Below are 17,194 nucleotides of genomic sequence, written 5' to 3'. Positions count from 1 at the left end.
GAAACAGCAGCAGCATGTCTACATCACACTAATGACAGCGTACTGCAACACACAAGGCTTCTTTTTTCTTTTTTTTTCATTTGGATTTAACACCCTTATAAAGTGTTGTTCACCATTATGATAACATATATGTACAGAATATATGTGAAGATGATCAACCTTTGGGAGGAGTGGGATCATGTTGTAAATAAATGTTAAATATTTTATTGTTCATGTATTCATTTATTTATTTATTTAAGATGTTTTATTTTGCATCTATCTATCTACCTATCTATCTACCTATCTATCTATCTATCTATCTATCATGTGTCTGGATGAAGTATGCAGCAGCATCATCACCACCACCAAAGTGAACTGCAGATAACCTCATGACGTGGCAGACACACTCTTACACACACACAGTATGGAGAGCCTATATAAAATCTACAGCTTCCGCGTGTATCTGCTTGCTGCTCTGAGCCGCCGATAAGGGCTTTGCGGGCGATCTGACTTCAGTCTACATGAAGGATGAGCTTCTCAGACAGAGACGTTGTCCATCCTGCTGATGCTCCCTCGTCTCGTCGTAAACTCTTGTGCACCCTCTGGTGCTTGCTAGTCTCCCAAACTTCTTTGTGTGTAGCCCTGCTTTGCAGATTGTCTTCCTTGTCTGTGTGGTTGCTCATTATTCAGAGACAGACGGATCTCAGGTCATCTGCAGCTGCAGCAAAGGAGAAGCAGGAAAGATGGCGATCATCCATTAGACCGACCGGGCGCACGCATGAAATACGAGGACAACTTTTGGGAGGATCGCTCGAGGAGAAGATTGTACCAGTGAGTTTTTTTTTTTTTTTGCACTATATTTCCAGTTTTCGACCCTAGAGATTGTCGGCTGGGGCTTTCAAGGTCTTGCGAGAACGTCGCTATGGTAGATCATGGGATATAATCTGGAGAGCGCCTCGTGAATGACCTGGAAAGAGCTGACCCCCCCCTGTTTTCTTTCTCCGTGTCTTTCTAAGTCCAGGTCCTTTTTGGAGAGGAAAGGGGAAGCCGGGGGGTTTGAGATTTTTTTTTTTTTTTTTTTATAAGTCGGGTGGGCGCTCCATGCAGCCAAAGTCAAGTGGGTCTTCTCGCCAGTTAATATCCTAACCCATGTAGCTCTGCCTCGCCATGTCGCCCTGTCGGTTTGTTGTCAAAGTGACACAAGGAAATGGACGCTTGGCGGTGTTAAAAAACGAGGGCTCGTCTGCGTGTTTTTTTGCGGAGTGTTTTGTTATTCTGACATGTCTGGTCAAGGGAATTACTGTAACCCCGGCTATGCATGCGTCCCCCCCCCCCCCCCCCCACTCTCTCTCTCTCTCTCTCTCTCTCTCTCTCTCTCCCCCCCCCCCCTCTCTCTCTCTCTCCGGCCGGTTGTGCGTGCGTGTTGTTGCGCGTTAGCTTCATGGGAGAAGCCATTGCACGGATTGCTCTCCTCTCCCAAAGCAAGCCTCCATTAGCGACACAGAGGAGCTGGCATCCAGTCACACACACACACACACACACACACACACACACACTCACCAGGAAAAGCTATGTCCAGTGTGAGGGGGATATATGTACCCCCCCCCCCCCCCCCCCCTGTCCTCCCCTCCTCCAATTTTAAAAAAAGCAACCTTATCTGGTGACGATTTCGCTTCTCCACAGAGTTGGAGCTACATGTCATCCAGATGGTTCTGAAACGACTGTGTGGCTTGATGTAATCTTTTTTTTTTTTTTTTAATTCTGCTGTTTTGTGTTTGTTCCGGGTGCTTCTGGATTATACATTGCCCCTACCCCCCCCCACACACACACACACACCCCACACACCCCCCTTTTGCTGTGTGTTTGGATGTCTAGTCGCTGTCATTGGTCTCAAGTCAGGTATGTCACACTAGGAGAGCTTCACCATAAAATGGAGGAAAGCAGATGAGTCTCCAAGGAGAGCCCTGGAGTCAGACAGGCAGGGGAACAAAGGTTGTGTTCAGGAAAAAAAGAAAAACCTTCTTCTTCTTCTTCTTCTTCTGCTGTTTCTTCTTCTTCTTCTTCTGCTTCCTCTTCTTTTCTTTCTGCTCGGAAGTTTAGTCAGCTAGAGGAAGCAGCAGAGAAGTGAGGTCCTTTTGCTGTGATGCGTTCAAGGTTAACTCCAGACTTTTTAACTCCTTGCGTGAACTTGCTGCTGTGCCGAATTGTAATGATTTTTAAAAACACACAAAGTTTGACACCATTTTTGAAAAGATTGTTTTTTGTTTTTTTTGTCTGGAACTTTTTATTGGAGGACCAGGATGTGTTGATCTGACGGCTGAGGGACACATGAATGCGATGGGAGTTCTAATGCTGATTTATGCAGTTGTTTTTGGGCAGTGGAGGTAGTTAATGTTCAACGAAGTGGTCTCAACACACACACACACACACACACACTCACTGTTTCTCTCTCGTGTGTGTGTGTGTGTGTGTGTGCAAGAAGTGCAGATCGTTTTTTTTTTTTTTTTAAAGGGAAGTTCTCGAGATGATTCTCTTCTTTTGTTTTGAACGTTTTCTGACGACAGTTTGGTTCCTCTGTTGTGGTTTTGAAAGAATTTTGATGGCTTGTAATTCCAAAATGAAGTGTTTAGGTTCATTGTTTTACTCCTAATTTACAGCTAATAAAACACAGGTTTGAACTGGAGGCTAACACGCTGGCTACTGTCAGATTATACACATTTCATGTCAAGTAAAAGTTACATGGACTGAAAGTTGAGGTACTTTTTTTTTTTTAACACGTTACATCCTGAAGGTGTCTTGTTGGTCAGCCTGTCAGAGGAGGTGTGCAAGCAGGAGCGTGTTCCTCCTGTGTGTGTGTGTGTGTGTGTGTGTGTGAGTTTGTGCCACGCTCTGCAGTTCCCCCGGCCACTGTGTGAAATCTTGCTGACAAGGAGACTGTGAGCTTGACACACTGTGCTGCGACAATGCCGGGGCTGAGAAGAGCAATCAAAATGGTGGCGATGCTCCTTCTCCCATGGCGTGGCACGCAGGGCAAACAGGTTCTCAAGGAGGAGCCGATAGAGGACAGCCGGGGCGGGAATCTGCTGCCGTCAACACAATTTGCCTGGCAGACGGGTGCAGTGCATGTATAGTCTGGAGGAAGGTGGATGTTCTGCAAATGAGATCAGTGGTTTAAACTCAGGATATGATTGCCATGTTTGCTTTTTTTGTTTGTTGCTGTTGTTGTTGTTTGTCTGGAGGACGCTCTGATTGTCACAGGGATTTCTAAAAAAAAACGACGATCATCTCTGTGTGCACTCCAGACTTGGTGTAGTAACTTTCACAAGGCTCCAACACATTCTTGACTCGATCTCAGTTTGTAAAGCTTGTTCACGCTACACGAGCAGCTCGCCTAGGTGCACGCTCACTCGGGGGTTTTCAGTTCGACTCGCCAGCTGAGGTCACGGGTCAGAGGTTGTTTGCGTTCACCGCGGCAGAGATGGCGTTCAAATATTTTGTGTTGAATTGAACAGAAAGCTGGAAATGTAACATGGGCAACTTCTCTAGGGGCCCCCATGGTCTTCATTTACATATGGCAATGAACGACAAGCACAGGACCTTAATGTGACCTTTACTCTCTCTTTTAGCCCTGGCTCAAAGAGCGCCATTGTCTATGAATTTAGATCTTTAACTATAAGAGGTATGATTGGTTGTTTGATCTACAAAAATGGATTTGCACTGACAGTTGAATAAGCATTTCAGTCAAGAAAAAGCCTAAGCATTGCCCATGTTCTCCCATGTAAGGATAAGCTGCTTTTCTCTGTTTTTGTAAATGTTATGATTGTAATCCACTGTTGAGATGGTGGACAGTTGGAGCTCCTGTGAGCATCTTGCATCTTTTGTTGGTTTTGAAAGTGTGAAAAGAAGAGGCTGTTTTTTTTGGGGGGGGCGTTGCTGTTAATCGTCTTGTTTGACACCTTTTGGCAACCGTTTCAGAGTCAGACGTCAAAAAAAGAATTGTGGAAATGATCAACCTTCTCGCCGATGTTCTCGTTTGCTTCTCTGGCTCGTAAAGAGACATCAGTATTACTTTCATTCTGTTTGGTAACCCGCTACAGGAGCTTTAATCAGACAAAGCAAGGTACATAGGGTTGTAGCTCTTTTTTTGAAGTTATTGGCAATAATGAATAAAGGATTTAGTTTTAGTAGATACATTCATACTTCTTAAAGCATACTTTAAATAACTGAATGTTATACCAGTCATATTTATGGAAATATTCTGGTTATGCGTGATGCGTGCATTATGATGCGTGTCTTTAAACAAATTAGTTGTGAAACAAGTCAACGCAAATGTAACATTCAGCAAACCTGGGACCTGGTTTGCTTCAAGCTCAGAAATCCATGTTGTTATGTGGGACATTTTTAAAAAAGCACTTAGAGAATTGTGTTTGGGGGGGGGGCTCTAGAGGGGGCCCATAGCTTTGTTTTGCCCTTGGTCTCTTTCTCAGGTTTTCCGTCCCTGCCTCGAACACCTCCACATTTCAAAAGTGGCTATTATTTAGTCTAAATATTATATATTTACACATCATTGATTTATAAATTGGATAATCAGCCAAAGTTGAAGCTGGTCAATAAGATTAAGTTTCAAATGACAACTAAACTATATATATTCCTTTTCAGCTTTCGTTGTAATATTCATGTCCAAAGAGTGTAACTGCCTAAATATTTCTGCCATGTTTGGAGTGCTATGAAGAAGGATTGTCATGACACCAGAATTTGAGATATGATACTGACCAAAATCAAAGGATATTGAATGATAACATCTTTGAAACCCTTGCAACACATATAGAAGATCTAGGTACCCAGTATTGGGTCATTTCTTGATTTTACTCAGCAGATAATGCAAGCAAACGCCTGCACACTGACTTAAAAGTTGAAATTGTATTTGTGCTATTAGACGGTGAACAAGCTTCCTTTTTGGGTTACAAATACGACCGAAGATTTGAAGGTTTTTTAAAAAACTCTTTGGTACCTTTTTGATTCCTTTGAAAGCTAATCCAAATCAAGCTAGCTGAAAGTCTGCCTCTGCATTTTACATATCCTACATGTTGAAAGTGCAGTTCAGCTTTCAGGTTTACGGTGACAGGGCAGAACTGGACTATGTTGGCTACTTCTGGAGTAGAATTACATAACTGGACTGTTGCAAGGTATTTCAGGATTACTCTTAAAAAGCTCGACAAAGAGGACAGATGAAGAGAGACTTCTGTGATGGTTTGAATGCTGGAAGGAAGTGGTTGTGAAGCTCACATCCCTCACTCAGATACTCTTTCTCAGTCACGCACACACACACACACACACACACACACACACACACACACACAGACGCAGAGCAGCCCTCCCCTCGCTCTCTCTCATTCACTCACTCACATTGGGTGATGCACTCCTCCATTCTTCTCTACCTGGGGCAGTGAGGAAGGCCAGGGAGACGCACAAAAGCAAATTGAAATGCTCCAGTGAGTGCTTTCTTGACATGATGCATGGCTCATGAGATGCAGCCTGGCCCTGCTGCTACACTTGTAAGCGTGCTAGAACAGACCGGCCCCAGTTCAAAACACTAGTGTCTTCACAGTGCAACGCAAAACCCCTCTCACCACCTTCTACCGCATTTTCCTGACCCCCTTTAACTCCTTCAAAACACTATGTTTGATTTGGACTTTGATTTAAGACGTTAAAGTTTGAGATGATTGCAGAAAAAATAACATTTGACTAATTGAATGATGTGTGTACATGGTTGGACTACTGAATGGGGCTACTGGGCGCAGGCTTAGGGGCCCATGGGGTCATGGGGTCCCTAGACCAGAGAGGGTTTTTTGTAAGACTGTTACCATTTGTCTTTGGGCAGTTACTGAAAAAAATACAAAACTTTCTCTGAAGGATGCAAAAAGGACTACAAATAGACACAAAACAACTACAAAGCCATGACAAATGACTGCAAAGAGACACAGAATGACTATTAATGGACAAAAAAAAACCAACTTCAAAGAGGCACAAATGAGAACAAATGACAAAAACTACCAGAGACAACCCCTAATGCCCACAAGCAACTACAGTGAGACACAAAATAACTAAAATGAACTCCCTGAAGGAGACACAGGTGACTACAAAGAGACGCAGAAGGACTAATAATGGACAAAAACAACTTCAAAGAGACACAAAGACAACTTCAAAGGGACACCAAACTACTTTATAGGGACACAAACGACTACAAAGAGGAACACATGACCTAAAAAGAGAAACAACAAAAACTACAGAGACGCCAAACGACCAGTTAGACGCAGAAAAACTACTAAGAGACACAGACAACTACATTAAGATACAAAACAACCACAGGGAGAAACTACAGTGTCATAGTAGGGAAATTTGCAAGATAAAAAAGAGTGTATTTTTCTATGACGCTAACTATGTTTAGAGGACCTACTTTCCTCTGCCATCATCTTGTTGGTCTACTCTCTGTACTCTTGTAACATATAGAGGTATTTGTCTGAGTAACAAAGCACACAACAGTTTAGTGCGTCTTGTTTTAAGGTTACCTAACAACTGCTTCTACAATGACGAGTTTATATGACTCAATTTTAAGTAACCACAGGGTAAAATGTTCCTCTGACCTTATGAAGAGTTTTATTTTTTTTTGCAGAAATGTTAAGACGTAGAAGCCAAACATCCAGCTTATAGCAGTATTAGTTTTGCCTTCGTGAAGGAGGTGGCTGTTTTCAGTGGGGAATTAATCAATTGGAAATTGAACACAAGTTGGTGTTTCTGATTAATTAAAGCTCCTGTGTGGAGTTTTTAGCTGGTCATGGAACAAACATAAAATCATCCTGATGTCTCTACATGGCCTCCAAAAGCAAACACAACCAGCAGGTAGAAGATTGATGATTTCTAGATAGTTAATTATATGCCTGTCGCCCCTGCTGCAGGGTAGGTAGGTGTCTGACGAAGCGATCACCAGCATGCCTCAGAATCAGCCTTTAAAAAAAAAAAAATGTTGAGTTGTCCTGCTTTGTTCACAGGGGACGCCGACAACAATACAATCTGAATGTTCCTCACAAGAGCTTTAATGTGTTTAATTTGCTGCTGCAACATTAAAGGGAAATGTTGTTTCCGCTTACTTAGATGGATGAATCGAAGTTGTAAAGCTACTAGAGTGGAGTTTCCCCAACTAAGAATTTAGAGCTAGTCAACTGTGATTAGTAAGATTTTGCCTCAGATGTGGCCTTTGCACTCATTGGTCCATATTCTCATTTGCAACATGAGATAAACCAAGGGATTAAACTATTTGTCTTCTAGACTCGGATTAACAGTTTAAGATAGGACTTGATCCATCCCTTTTCAATAAGTTGATATTTAGTCTTGATTTATTTGAAGAACATTGACAAATCTATGTGGAATTAGACATTGAGCACTCCTACAACCCAACATAACCAGTTGAGGTCTGCAGTTAAATTAGGCTCTTTTGAACAAGTCGTCAAATATTCAACTAATTGTGGTCACCCCTGTTAGCTACTACCTATGTAGGCCTATTGATACTGAGATTAATACTGACAAATTATAGTTTTATTATAAGTGAGCATAAGCTGAAGGGTTTTTATTTCTGGTCAAAGAAAGCGAGATGACTTTCAGACCAGGCATGTAATCTAATCTGTTTGACCTCTGAGTAAAAGGAGCAACACCCTTTAACTCATCAAGTCTGCTACAAAGAAAGACTGGATTACTAAAGACAAAGAAAGTCAAAGAAATGCAAAACAACCACAAACAGACCCTAACTCAAACAGCTAGTATTTCTGTTAAAGAGGAAGGGTGTGGGGCATTTAAATATCTGTGTCCAAGGACCATTGTCTCATCAACCGTCTGTGTCGAGGTCACTAGGCAGGCTGTTGGCCTTCTTTTTCACATCAGGGTTTAAATACAACAAGGAAGTGGTGTGCTGGAGGTGTCATTCCAGTTTCTGTTGTCAGTTGCCACCTCTCAGCGCTGTATAACTGGTTCCTCCTCTCTGCTGCTTTCCATCAGAACATCAACAGCTCAAGCGTCACCTTTCCCCTCCTGAAAACACAAATAGCTCACAGTTGTTTCTATCCTCGCCTGCAGTCTTTCTCACTCCACATCTGCTAAGCACATGGGGAGCTAGATTTTAAGAAAATTAAGATTAATACTGTGAGTGCAAAGTGGCTGTGTTGGTGAGACAAGTTTCTACAGTGAGGTAAATTAAGCCACCTAGACGGCAAACTCAGGTTTTTCTGCATTCAGGATTTTTGTGCTTCTCCATTAAGACACAGAGCACCAACTCTGTCAGCATCAAGCTGCCTGTGGTGGGGGAAAAAAAAAAATCTTGAATTCTTTGGAGACGCCCGTTCCTTGGGCAGTGTGGTGCCATAGCACAAGGCCTTCATTGAGCAGGAACAGGAGTGGTCTTGTAGAAGGGATCCACTCTGGCTCGGCCCACGAAGCAACAGAGCTGTCCAAGGACGATTAAATATTTAAGAGCTTGGAAAGGAGGTCTCAGTGGTAAGTTAATATTGATGGGTCTCTCATCTTTCCCTTCTCAAAGTTGTTGGGTTGCTTCGTGTGGATGGTTTGGTGAACCTGGAGAGGAACTTCAACACTTCTCTCTTAGATCAACTTAGAAGCTTTTTTAAAAATCGTCCAAAAAAAACCAGTCTTTCCTCAAACATTTCTGCGATCAATCCAGATTGATTTTGACATATTTTAGCACTTTTTGTCATTTGCTTCCTGCGTCTTCTTTCGGGTCACTCTGAAATTCTCCATCCTGTCAGGCTTGTAACCTCACCCACTCCCTGTAACTGGAGTAAGTGCCATGTCAGGCTTAGAAGGAAGTCAGCATTGCAGTGTTTTCTGGCAGTTGTCCATTAAGCACCACTTTTCTAGAAGCCCTTCAGTGCATCTCAGTGTTTTCTTGTAATCTTCTTTCAATGTCTCTTATCGGTGGAAAAAAAAAGATGCATTTAAATTGATCAAAGGAACAAATTAAGAAAATCAAGGTTTGAGAATTCAGATGGAGAAGAGATAAGAAACCTTCTTGCTCCTAGTTGGTGTTTTCCCACATGCAAAAATCAGAATGAAGTGAAGGTGATCCTTTTTCACTTCATTTCTTAGAATTCATACAAAGCCAAAAAAACTGGAGTGTCAGATTTGCCCGCCATCTTGCATTCCTGCTGCAGCTTCTTTACGTCATGTCCTGCATTCTGAGACCCCTCCACCACAACCCCCACCACCACCTCCAATCAGACTTCACGCTATGAGAGAGCATGTGTGAATAACAAGTTTGGAAAATTCCAGGTGCAAGCTGTCTTGAAATTTTCCTCTTAATTCAAGGTTGGAAACGTTTGATGGAGCTGAGATAAGAGACCCTTTCGCTCACAGCGAGAACAAGAAGTCTGATCATGGATCCTTAAAATAGTACTGTAGAATCTGGCTTCTTGGAAGCTGACCTTCGTCTGTCTTTGTTCCCTGTTGTCTATATATACCTTCTGAGATAATACAGAGTATATTGGAGACATGCAGCAGATAGATTTGCGTCAGGAAATGGTTTCCTCGGAGCGATGGACTCCAAGGCTGCGTGGAATGTAACGTTTCCCGGAGTGATTGTCTTTGTGGAGGAAAAAAAAACCACTTCCTGGTCTCTCTCCAAGATCTGTCCTTGGACTTCCTTCACTTGCCCCACTCTAGTGTTTTTCAAGCCTATGAACCCTGTTTTCTTGGGTTGCAGGAGATCTGAATGAAGCAGTTTTTTTCCGCAGTATGTCTGACTGTGTTTGAGCATGTTTGGATTGTGCATGGAGGTGTAAAAATGTTGTTTTTAGTAGTAGCCCACTTGTCTACAGTCCTTGATAGGATCCATTCATTGAGAATTCTCTTCAAGCTTGAGGGAAGAAACCTCTTGAGAAAAACCAAATATATCCACCTATTCCTTCCCATATAAGATTGTAAAAATAATCACGCCTAAGGCTGTTAATTAAATTGTGCACTTAATCATTTTTAGATGGAATATTTAATCATGTTGCACAGGGCTGCCCCAAGTTTTTATCTTCTATGCTTTTCAGTCGAGAGATCTACCTCGTCTATTTGGAGCACTGGAACATGTTGATGTATTTTTGGGTCACCTGTTTTTGATAAATCTAAAGATAAATCCTGACTGATGGCTCGAGACACAATCCTCAGATCTGCTTCATGACGTCGCCTTCAGCTTTGAAGGAAAGCAGAGCGGCTTTCTTGGTGGCCATCTTTGCGCAAAACAAAGCCCACACGTCTCACTTCTGCTTTCTGCCGACCTGCCGTGACAGTCAGCAGACGAGCAGACAGGAGGGGAAGCTGCTCGCTCAGGTCTGTGCTCTTAAAAGCTAAACACTTCCATCTGTGTAACAAGATAGCGGAGCGGAGCAGAAGGCTGCAGCTCCAGCAGGGACGGTCAGAGAAGACCTTGAGGAGCTACAAAATGGTGGACGGCCAATGCCACCGATACTCCAGCTATGATTGGCTGTGTCTCTCCTTGGCCACAGTGGGGCTGGCTGTGTGAAATGGAGTCCCCCTTGTGTGTGGAGCATTGGCCCAGCCTCAGCTCTGATGCAGAAGATAATTCTGTCAGCCCCCAGAGAGAGAGAGAGAGAGAGAGAGAGACGAGAGAGCAGCCAAGTGAGGTGACTATGCCGAAGAAGGTTGATCTGTAGACTTCCACAGAAGTCAAACCAATGCATTATCTGCTCGCTTCCACCTCTTATCTTCTCTCAACTTCATCATTCATCGGCTTCTAACTTCTTGTTATTAACCTTCATTTTTTTTTTTTTTGTGTGTGTCTGCATCAAACCGACCAGCAGTGGCTCGAAAAAAGAAAAAAGATCAGCTCAGATGAAAAGATTCATTTTTTTGGGTTTTGTTAACAGGAATGAGTCGAGCGACTATGTGAGGGTATTTATTATCTAACCTCTACACCCTGCAGGCTTTAGCTGAGGGATTTACCAGCCCTCTGTTTTTGTTGCTTTGTGAACATTTCAGGCTTGAAGGTCACATAAAATATCTCTGAAGGCTTGTGATTAAAAGGTAAATGCAGGGGAATAAAAAAAAAAGCTATAAGCGCTACATTTTGAATGGAGTACTTTTTCCTTTTTTTTTTTTTGTTTCTGTATTTTCTACGGCGAGTTTTTCACCATGGCTACCTGAACGATAGCACTCACATGAAAGGCAACCATTAATGTTTGTCTCCTTCTAATCTGCTTGGTCATTATCTGCTGCGCAAGGGAGGTCAAATGTTGCTCCTGTGAGCTGTTTTCGCAGCCTACCTCCTTTTTTCAGGAACAATCTGAGCCATTTGCTAAACACAAAAGCTACCCTTGGAGCAAGGTTACCTGGTGCACCGTGCTCAACAGATCCTTTTTTTTTTTTTTTTTTTTTTTTTTGGTGAAGCTTTAGAGAGAAACAAGCAATTAGTAAGTCTGATATCTTTGATTGGGAAGAGAAATGTCTTAGTTTACAAGGAGAGCATATACAGAGGCGAGTGAGTGCAGCAGTGATATTAAGTATTAAAGGCTGTCTGACTGGGTGGGTGATGTCAGGTAACCATCTGTCAGAGGGAGACAGGCTGACACAGGCGCTGTCTGACCTTGCAGTATGGACGACACACACATAAAATAGAAAACGATCATCTCTTCCTGGGATTAGCATAGCGTTGCAACTGGAAGCCGAGCGAATGGCCCTCCTCTCTCTCGCCCTCTCTCTCTCTCTCTCTCTCTGCTGTTTGATGTGAGGGCTTGCTTGTTTGAAGGCCTCAGTCGGTTGAATACTTTGAGGTCTGGAGATCAAAATCCCTCAGTCCTCCAGATGTTGCCCTTTATCATCGAGAAAGCACACATCACATAATTAACTTTGTATATATATAAACAACATGTCTTAATCTCCCTGTTGCGCAAATTTGAAGCCAAAATACCACTTGTGTAGGGTGCTCACATACTGCATACTGGTTGTATTTGGAGCCAAGACAAGCGCAGTAGAGATTGGCTGGTAAAGCCACAGGATTGATGCCACGCCCTCTCCCCCTTTAACGTATCGAGTAATGTCTCCAGCAGATTTACAGATTACAAACCGATGTTTGTGTAGGTCTGAAGCAGACACTCGCTGATATGAGATTTCTAATAACTCCTGAGTTAGTGTTTGTGTTGGTTCCTCTCCCCACTCCTCATCTAATGCTGATAATCTGGTAAAGAACTCCAGCATTTGTCAACAGAGCTGTCAATCATGACGTTACATCCCCTCTTATATTCATCAAGGTACTAATCAAAACTAAACTTCTCTTGGACATCAATCATTGTGATGATAACTAACCATCACGGCAGTATCTGGGTTTGAGGAAAAAAAAAATGGGTGTATTTTAAGTTTAAAGTTTTGTGACGGCCCTCCTGACTGCAGGGCCTGCCATTGTGTGTTTTGCCCTTCTGTCTGTGGGTTTGTGTCCTGCGTCGCACCATCACCACAGCGCCTGACTTACTTGATAGTTGTGGTATCTTGGTGATATTTTTGGTAGTAAACCCTACACCATTTGGTTAAAAACCGTACTTTCTTGTGGTTTTGTCAGGCCTTGAGAACCAGGTCGTGACAGTTTGCCCATGTCACATCTGTTAACATGAAGGAGGCGGGGTTTATGAACTATACTGCAGCCAGTCAGTAGGGGAGCTTTTTCACCTTTGGCTTCACTTTGAGGGGGCTTGTTGGTACGTCCATCTTTTTATGCAGTCTATTGTTCATAAATAGATTTGATGTCAAATTAGACAACATCCCCAGCATGACATGTAGAAGTAATCCAGTTTTAACACCTTTTGTTCCATTATACTATCATTTAGTCAAGCTTAATGCATGGTGGTAAGAAAACACGATCTTCCACTCTACCCAGAATTCTTAAGGGTCGTCTGGGTTTGTGATGTGTTTCCCTTTTAACATCCTCTTGAATGTGACACCATTGAAGGTCAGGCCGGAGACAGATCAGCAAAACTCACTGGATTGCAGCGTCTGAAAGGCTCTCCACCTGTATTTACCCATCCTCTGAGACAATCTGGGATTACTTAACTGTTTCCCTGACTGTCCTCCAAAAATCCAGACTTTCTTTGTGTCTCATTCAGTCTGTTAAAAGGAAGGAAGTTAACTACTGCTGGTAGTCCCTCTGGGCTTGGAATGGGTTAGTATATTTGGCCCCCTGTATGCATGGACATACCTTCTCAGTGAGTTGCACTGGAAAATTAAAAAGTGAGCTGATGTGCGTCTAATTTGATGAAATTCAACTAGATAGGACGGAAATGTCAAAGTGTACAGCGAGGAGCCAATGTAGCATTCTTGAGAGGCTACTGAGGATTCAGATCAGGCAAACAGGTTCAAAATCAGATTTGAGACGCTTTAACTTTTCATTACAGAGGAGGATAGAAGAATAATGGCAACACCAAGACCATATCTAGATCAGGTTATCTTTCTGTAATGGAGGAAGCACTAAAGGAAAAACTACCAAGAGGCAAACAGCATGCTAAAAATAACTGACAGACCGTGTAGCAGAGTCTGTCCTCAACCTGCAAGACTTTCATGTGTTCTGATTTCTTCTGAGCTACTCAAGATTACTAAAGAGTGCGTGTGAATTTTGCAAACATGACAGGGAATACGACTTGTCATCTGATGAAACGGAGGAAGAGTGTTTTGATCTTAAATCCTAAATATAGGGCACATTCACATGGGGTGATCAGGGGCGTGTCCAGAGGGAAGGCCAGGGGGGCTGCATGGGCCCCCATCTTGAAATCTGACAGGCCACCCTTGGTGCCAACCCCAAGTCCTAAACTTTAATGAACTGTTTGCCTTGTCAGAGGCAGGAAAATGTTCAAATCAACAGTTTTGGCTGCGTTATTAAAAAACAGAAAAAAGAAAAACAAGTAGACCAGAACGGTAAATTTGGCTTAGTAACCGAATCTAAAGTTTAATAACTTTGGCTAGCAACAGTAAGCATAAGCTAATGGTCATATCAGGCAAAGCAGTCATAGAATTGAGCAGGGGCTTGTTACGTTTCTATTTAATCTTTAATTTCAAGAGTATGTCATTTATCATTTGAGTCTTGCCTTCATTACGAGTGCTTCTCTTCCCCCTTTGACATTTCAGACGGGCTTGTGGCTTAACATGAAGGAGTGCTAGAAGAATGTTTCTGGTCTGGGCCATGTTAGCTGGTTGATGGTTGACCTACTTTTCTGAATCCCATAGGCTTCCTGAAACAGATTTGTTGGCAGATTTGTTGGCAGATTAACGCCAGCGTTTTTTGGTCAGGTGGCCGGTAAAATCTTATGACAACATTTGAGATTTTGGCCCCAGTCAGAGAAGTTTGGAGCATTTTGGCAATCCACAGTTGGTTGATTAATTATTAACATTGCATAGTCTCATTTGGCTCCAAATGATGGCTGTATGGCTGGGCAATTAGCTAAGAGGATGGTTATTATTGATGCACAATCCCTTATATGTGTAGGGTTTCTTTTGGATATCATTTAAACCTACATTATCAAAAGCAACATACTATAATATAAAATGTGTGTGAGGCTATCATACAACCTGCCCTATTATGGGTTTTTTTTTCCAGCAATATTTCATGCCATTCCCATCCCTTTCTTTCCATTCCTGTAGAAGTCTGATGAATGTGATGACAAAACGTTCATACCGAACAGTATTGATTCCTCACATCTCCACTGAAATGAGGGCTGGTCCATTGATCGGCCAGGTGGGATCAATGTTTCATCTCGGTGTATCCAGACTTCCTGAAAATGAGCAGCAGCATGTGATCGCGTCATTTTTAGGACGCTCTCGGAGTCAGGAGTCAGGTCTCTGTCCTGGTCACATGTTGTTCTTATCACGCAGTTTCACACTATTTTATTAAGACGGATGCTCATCAAGGTTAATGATTTATTTCTATCTGTTGCATTAAGGTTGTCTGAATGTGGAATTTGTGAAGAAAGACAAGAAATGTTGGAAGGAGAGTGGTGTAGATTTGCATTTAAAGGACAGAGGCCGGGAGTCAAACCTACAACTGATGCATTAAGGACTGTTGCCTCTCTATATGGGCCACCTGAGATTTCCTGTAAAGTAATATGGATTAGTAATGTACAATAATGAGAGCATTAGACATTGAATTGACAACCAAAGTCCTAATTTAGCATTCACAAAGCTCCTAAAAATTTCCCAGAAGTTTTGGGATGTACACAAACAGACTTTCAGACTTTCAACCTGACTTCATCAGGAGCTTTTTCCTGCAAGCCACCTGAGAGAATTTCTGCAAAAGTCAGGGTTAGCTGATGTGGGAACACACGTATTAGTCAAGAGCATCATTGTGAGAAATTGGTGGTTGATGACATTTATATCCTGCGATCAGCCCGCAACCGGTGCAATCTGTGTTGAAGCAATGAAACTGCTTCATCGTGCTTTCTGTTTACCAGTGTGTTCCTCTTTGCTCTCTTGTTGATACTGCAAATCTGTCACCCCTCCAACTCAGGTTAAATGAGGAATTATTTAAGGGGCAGGGTGTCTGAAGTTTTCAGAAAAGTTTCAGGAGTGCGTGTGTGAAAACAGCTTTAGTGAGAATTGGTCTCATCCCAGTGACACTTTAAGCTAGCATTGTTACATGCTAACAATGACAAGCAGATCATGCTGTCCGTGTCTGCTAAGTGTGTTAGCATGTCAGCATACGTATGTGTTTACTAGCACAGCTGAGGTATAAGTATCTGGTCCTGAGTCAAAGAAAACTTTGACCTGATCATAAAGATGGATAAATGTCAAGAGAAACCAAAGTAATCACAATTGGTCCTTTGGGCACGGTAGATTTCTGACCCACATTTTATAGAAATCGAGGAGAGAGTTTTTGAGAAAGGCTAGAATTTTAATACTCAAATCGAAGTCTTTTTCACTTCGTAGTACGCAGACTAATACTGAAACTGTTAGCTGCTGCCACATTTCCCATCTCATTGGCAGTTTTTATCTTTCGTTCCTCTTGTAGTTCCTCGTCTTCTTCCCTTTTCCCCCCCACTCTTCTATTTGAGCCCTTCTTCTATCATGTAGCTGTTGTTGACTGTAAACTTTGGTTAGTTCCTTATGCAGGAAACCCAACACTTCTGGTCACAAGGGGACACCTGTGTGGTAATCTGTTAGTGATACACAGCCCCAAGGTAGCCTACTGTATCTCCACTTTAGATGCTTGCTAACATAATATGAGGCTCCAATGCAGTGCTGTGGTTGTATCTGTCAATATGTTATTCCTCTGTGAAGGGCTTGGGCACCAGCACAGTATTGGAATATGAAGGTCATACGGGTCAGACCAGCTTTTGAATTACTGTTGTTATCTGCTACATTGCCAACCGATAAAAGCCCGACTGTGAGCCAACACAAGCGTAAGCTGAATGCAGACCAAAGCATCACTAAAAAACCATACACGTTTTTTTTTAATGTCTGGGCACCATTCCTAATCCGAACCAAAATAACCCCCAAAGTGAGCATTTAGACATTTCGGGAGATCCTTTTTGAAGGAGAAATTACGCATATGAGACAATTTCAATTGGTCTTAATGCTTTGTTCAGAACCGTGTGTTTGTGTTTTTTTAGTTAAAATACAGAAAAGAAAAAAATATAGGCAAATGTTAATTCGGCTACATGTTAGCCATCTGTCCAAATGCTAATTATGTCTTTCCTGGTTACCCTTTTGGCCGTGGTCTCTCCATTATCCATAAATCATGCTGTAAAATGATTTTATAAATGTACCCAGCCCACTGCTTATTCAAATGTAGATGGGTGCTAGGGGGCGACATGAACAGGCTGTCAACATACTTTGACTCTTCATCCCTCTTCAGTTTAACTTGTTAGCGAAAAGTTGCAATTTTTAACATCAATCGGTTACAGAGCAACATTAGCGTTAATTTGGAGTCATATTTCTGACAACCTAAAGAATCTAAGTCCAACATTCAAAGTCTTTTATCTCTGTTTTTGGTCTCTACCAATTTAGGAAATATCTGGCGCTATAGGTGCTAAATGCTCTGCAGTGTTCACCTGCTAGTTGTGTATGTTTGGTGCGTGTCACTTTTGCTGAAAAGTAGCCGCTGTTGTCAAAAGTGACATTACATAATCATGATTATTATCTGATTAATCAGATATATTAACATGTTGTC

At 42.3% G+C, this 17,194-nt stretch overlaps 1 protein-coding gene across 1 annotated transcript in view; it reads left to right on the top strand.

Moving 5' to 3' along the window:
- Window positions 1-470: 470 nt before the first annotated feature.
- Window positions 471-17,194, top strand: part of znf462 (zinc finger protein 462) — a 55,928-nt gene continuing 39,204 nt past the window's right edge. Inside the window, exon 1 of the mRNA XM_061060649.1 lies at window positions 471-810. The gene's annotated coding sequence lies outside the window, so the exon portion shown is untranslated. The remainder of the gene's footprint in view (window positions 811-17,194) is intronic.

This window comes from Labrus mixtus, chromosome 17, assembly GCF_963584025.1.
Source record: "Labrus mixtus chromosome 17, fLabMix1.1, whole genome shotgun sequence".
In the NCBI taxonomy this organism is placed as follows: Eukaryota; Metazoa; Chordata; class Actinopteri; order Labriformes; family Labridae; genus Labrus; species Labrus mixtus.
The sequence above is the reverse complement of the archived record's forward strand: the minus strand, read 5'-3'. Positions and strand labels throughout refer to the sequence as shown.